Source organism: Magallana gigas, chromosome 10 (assembly GCF_963853765.1).
Source record: "Magallana gigas chromosome 10, xbMagGiga1.1, whole genome shotgun sequence".
Classification (NCBI taxonomy): domain Eukaryota; kingdom Metazoa; phylum Mollusca; class Bivalvia; order Ostreida; family Ostreidae; genus Magallana; species Magallana gigas.
The window spans coordinates 3,783,285-3,789,611 of NC_088862.1; positions in this window are offsets into that span (position 1 = coordinate 3,783,285).

Below are 6,327 nucleotides of genomic sequence, written 5' to 3' on the forward strand. Positions count from 1 at the left end.
CATTCTAAAACAACTTAGTTCTGGCTTTTGCCGAATGTACATGCACCTGAGTATTCTTCAAAACCATGTGCTCACCTGAGGGTTATTCAAAACCACGTGCGCCGGAACTGGGCTTAGAAAATAGACCCCTACTTCATTCATTTATTTCATTTGTATATTTTGTTTGTTTTTTTGTTGAAATTTCTGTTTAATTCTTATTCAGTTTTATATTAAATATTTTGTTAAAAAATTTATACTTGTTCTTTTGTTTTATGTAAGCTCATGAGGATGCATAACCACTCATCCTCACATGTGGTATAAATTGTAATCATTATTATTTTAACTATTGAGTATCATTTTAAAATAGAGCTAACCTCCATTAAATTTAACAAAATAACCCCTTATTCAAATTAAAAAATGCTATTTTTAGGAAACGTTCAGTGTTCTTTATCTAGTGCTTCAATCGTTGGAAGGAAATCCACTTTGAAAAAGATGTAACGTTTGACAAATCCAAAGAGTTATGTACATGCATTCAAGACAGTCTAAAAGTCTTTAGAATTACAGGTACCCCGAAGCAAAACAAGAATAGGGATCACATACTCTTTACTTAAATATTCGAAACGTATATTTTTAAAATCAGAATTTAAAAAAAAAACCTGTTAAGGCTTGAAAAACGTACTGTTAGGCATCATTTATCATGGAGTTTTGAAAACATATTTAGATCTTTGGGTGAAATTAACCTAAGACAAATAATAACAAATATACATACCGTACGCAAGAGACACAGGAGAAAACCTCGACCAAGAGTTGTGCTGCAAAGGTTTGCATTACTTTCTTTTCAAATTCTCTTAAAATATATACTCATCCGAACTAGTATTACAATCATTTCAGTTGATCCGACATTTCATTCATGACCATTTTCATTATTTTGTTGACATTAGTATATGTATATGTAGTTGGAACAGGTAATTGAGCAAGAAAAAGAAACAATTAGGATAATGCATATATATATTTTTTTTTTTAGAAATAATCCATATTTTTGGGTAAATCTCATGAATAATATGTCAATGTCAATTTGTCCAGATGTTAAATAAGTTACAACATTTTGACTGTGCTGATCAGTTGATTTAGTCCTTTAGAAATCGTAGCGTTGTGGCATTTCTGCAGACCGGGCTTTGTGATAATGGTGAAGACGGTATGTTGTTAGGTCATTAGTATAACAATCATTTCAGTTGATCCGATATTTGTTTCATGATGATGATTGTCATAATTTTGTTGACATTAATATATGTATATTTAGCTAGAAGGGGTAATTAAGCAAAAAAAAACAACAAAAAACCAATTTTGATAATGCATATTTTTTTTTTTTTTTTTTAAGAAATAACCCAATTTAGGTCAATTTCCAGATGTTAAATAGGCTACAACAACTTGACTGTTACTGTTGATCAGCTGATTTTTAGTACAGGGTGTTTCAAAATTTCTGATACCAATACCCCTTGATTAACTTTTGAATGAATTTATTTTACAAAATATCAAAGGCATTTTCATAACTGTATATGATGCAGATTCTTACTCAACAAATTTCACAAACGTTTATAAGTTTGTTTTTTTTTACAAAAAGTACATTGTTTTTAAAAACATAACAAAAAAGAGAGTTAATCAAAATGACGGCCCTTTTATCAATTATAACGTCAATAATTAATCAGTAAAATTCGTCTCAACAATCACTGTATTGATCCCATCTTCTCAAATCTTCCCACTATTTAAAGAATAACTTTTTGTGTTGTTCTTCCTCAGAGTATTATTATTTCATAAATCGTACAAGTATACCTGTTGTTTGTGTTTGAAAATAAAGTTTTTAAATGGAAGATGCCTGCTCTCTTGTCTGATTCATTTTGATAAAACTGAATTCAAGAAAAGAAATATGCTGCAGTTTTCTGGCATCTAATAACCCAATAAAAGGCACGTTTGTTAGAAAAAAATCAAACTATTTCACTTTTTGTTTTAGTCACAATTTACAAGTTTTTGCCAAACATTATTCAATTCATATAAATTTTAAATGGTATCAGATGTTCGAGGACACCCTGTACTTTAGAAATGGTAGCGTTGTGACACTGTTGTAGACCGTGTGTTGTGACATTGGTGCAGACTGTATGTTGTGACATTAGTGCATACTGTACGTTGTTACATTGGTGCAGACCGTGTGTTGTAACATTGGTGCAGACGGTATGTTGTGATATTGGTGCAGACGGTATGTTGTGATATTGGTGCAGACTGTATGTTGTGACATTAGTGCATACTGTACGTTGTTACATTGGTGCAGACTGTACGTTATGACATTGGTGCAGACTGTATGTTGTAACATTGGTGCAGACTGTATGTTGTGACATTGGTGCAGACTGTACGTTGTGACATTGGTGCAGACTGTACGTTGTGACATTGGTGCAGACTGAATATTGTGACATTGGTGCAGACGGTATGTTGTGACATTGGTGCAGACTGTATGTTGTAACATTGGTGCAGACTGTATGTTGTGACATTGGTGCAGTCTGTATGTTGAAACATTGGTGCAGACTATACCTTTTAACATTGGTTCAGACTGTATGTTGTGATATTGGTGCAGACTGTATGTTGTGACATTAGTGCAGACTGTATGTTGTGACATTGGTGCAGACTAAATGTTGTGACATTGGTGCAGACGGTATGTTGTGACATTAGTGCAGACTGTATGTTGTAACATTGGTGCAGACTGTATGTTGTGACATTGGTGCAGTCTGTATGTTGAAACATTGGTGCAGACTATACCTTTTAACATTGGTTCAGACTGTATGTTGTGATATTGGTGCAGACTGTATGTTGTGACATTAGTGCAGACTGTATGTTGTGACATTGGTGCAGACTAAATGTTGTGACATTGGTGCAGACGGTATGTTGTGACATTGGTGCAGACTGTATGTTGTATCATTGGTGCAGACTGTGCGTTGTGACATTGGTGCAGACTGTACGTTGTGACATTGGTGCAGACTGAATGTTGTGACATTTGTGCAGACGGTATGTTGTGACATTGGTTCAGACTGTATGATGTAACATTGGTGCAGACTGAATGTTGTGACATTGGTGCAGACTGAATGTTGTAACATTGGTTCAGACTATATGTTGTAACATTGGTGCTGACTGTACGTTGTGACATTGGCGCAGACCGTTCGTTGTGACATTAGTCATGGAGAAGAGCCATTGAAGGTACTCTATTGCACCTACCTTTACCTCTTCTACTACGTTGTATTAAGTCCAGGACTATAGCCGCGGAAACAATCACAGTGAACAGAATTTTACGATGCAAATATTGTGAGAACAATCGTCAGTATACTCAAGAAGGTGTTCATATAAGTGAATACAAGAGTCAAGACTAGGCTGAGACAAAAGAGGTTTGCATGCGCCAAAATGCGTGAGGCACCGGCGGAAGCAGTGTTTCCCCATAGTAAGATCATCTGCAATTTCTCGCTCCCGTGCGAAAACTCCAAAAAATGATAGCAGTACGACCAACAACAGAAGTTTCATCATTTTCAAGGCTTTGCGATCTCCTTAGCCGTAGTTTCTGGTTCTTAGGGACATAAAAGTAGGACATTTAAATTTTAATTAAAAAAAATTCCTTAGTATCTGTTAAAAAAAAACCCTGACCTTTATTACATCAAACCAAATAACTCAAAATATACTCAAATAAGGAAAGGGGGAAATACATACTTTATACTTAAAAACAGAGAATAAGTGAATAAATGTTCTAAAAGATTTTGACAAAGTAGTTTAAATTAGAATTTGAACATTTTCCTATATATTTACGCAGAGCTTTTTGTTTAAAGGAGTTAAATATAGTCTAGAAATTGCCATGGTCATCTGGCTCTCTTAATTTTGTTCTATACACTCAAAGACCAATTATGCGTTTGTAGGTATAAAATTAACAAACGTAATAACTCTAACATTTTGATGTACTACTTTGAAATTATAATCACATGACGTGTGATATCCTATAGCAGAACATTTTTCAAGACAAAACACCAAAAAAAAAAAAAAAAGAGAAATTGAAATTGTTAACAGGGATCGAAATATACACTTGGCAAATATAATAAAAAATTATATAGATTCTTTATCGTGCATATAATTATTTTCCCAAAATACACATTGCTTTTTTTACTTTTGCATCTTTAAAAACCAAGTTATTGCATTGCTACATACAAATCATTGCACCTACCGTGTATAAGATACTGGACAACAAGAATTGTTTGCAAAAATGCTTAGTTTACTTTTTTATTCAGATTTCGTTGAGCATATACCCTCTAGACTCATTAATTATAAATACCAGGCCAATAACTGTTGATTAGAGTCTAATTTTATGTAGTACTTTTTATAGAAATGACATGGACATTAATATGAATAATATGTAGTATGAAGGGGATAGATTGACATTCAATTGAATTATTAAGGTTAGACGACATGTTCCTCAATTTTAGATATTATCTATTCAAATTCTTCCAGGAATTTGTTAATGTTTTACTACTACTTTGACAAGCTTTCTTGCAAAAAATTAGGGTACCTTACCAGGCATTTCTGCAAAATACTAGAGTATGCATTTTCCTATATAATCTTCTTGAAAATACACTTGAATTGCTGATATAAAAATAAATACATCTACAGCACAGCGAAATTCACTATATTAGAACAATATCTCCGCCGGGGCGGGGCTTTCAATTCACGACCTCTAGAACCTATACGCTTCTGGCAGTGAGCGGCCACGGTTCTAACCACTCGACCATCTATACATATAACCATATCCAAGTAAATTTTGATCTTTTCAAAGTAATTATAAAATTAATATTTTTTATCGGAACTCTTTATTACGAGGAGATACAAAAAAGATTCTCGAGGAACGTGTCGTCTGACCTTAAACTGACTCTTTTGTTTACTACAAACTTTAGTGATATTCCATTTTGATCAAGTGCGCAGAATTGATCAGAAGTAAAATTATCTAGTAAAGTTTCGTCACAGCGCTTTAATCATGATACAGCATTCAGATGTTATTTGAGGATATATTCTCTCAAGCTTCTAATCATCGTCAGACGATCGGATATCACACAGAGATGCCAGGGATGTGACTCTTTCATAGATTTCTCTTCACTGCGTCAAATAAGCGCTACGACACATATATTCTTTTTTCTTTTGAAATACGAACATACACCTAAGCGTCTTATAAAATCATTTGCACCAATCCAAGACAAAAGAATATTTTTAGAAAGGCGAAAAAATCAGAAATGACATGAGCTTGTTTGCTGATTGTACAATGAAAGATTGTTTAATTGAATTTATCTAAAAAAAAATGATAGGATCAACATGATATATCTTATATTTAACATTTCATACAGCTGTAGTACCAGTCCGTGCAGTATGCCAGGCACTCTTTCCGTTTAGATTGTCTACGACCCGAACATTTGTGAAACTCTTTGCATTCGTCCAGCTCCCTTTTGCACCGGGGGTAGCAGGGGGTCGCCAGGATGAAGTCATCTGCAATTTTTCGATCCTTCCCAAAAACTCCAAGAAATGAAATTATAACGACTGTCAAGGGAATTTTCATCATTTTCAAGGCTCTTGGAGTCTGTTTAGCTTTAGTTTCTGCAAAATTGAAAAAATTGACAACCGGAAATTGAACAAAAACATTCTCTTACTCCGTAGTCAGAATATAATAATAGTCATTTATTGGGTTCTCCCATATTTTCCAGAAACATTTAATTTCATGACAAAAATTGTAATAAATATAGATTTTGTTCGTATCTATGAAAAACTGAACATGATTACATCAAACAAATTATCCAAAATATGAATAAAAAGTGGGCAATCAAATTTATCTACAAAATACTTAAATGAATGAAGAGTGAATATAATTTATAAAATAATTTGACCAAAAAAATTTCGGAGATCTTTATGCAAAACTTTTTTCTAAAGGAGGTAAATATATAGTTTGGAAAATGAATTGATCATCTGAATCTCTTTATTATGAATTGTAAATATAAAGACTAACTATGCGTAATCTCGTAATATGAAACAGAGGGATCATTTTGATTCTTAACGTAAATTGTTTAAAATCAGCTACGTATCAACATTTGACAATGTGACCTCTTTATCTTATATATCATTTCTACGCGTCTGAGAGTCGGGTTAGTTTTCGATTGTATGCAGGTATAAAACTAACAAAAAATTTGACATCCACCTAATTGGTGTACATCTTATATCAAAACTTCAGTCACATGATGTTGGCTTCCCAGTGGTAGGTCGTATTCAAGACAAGACACAAAATAGAAA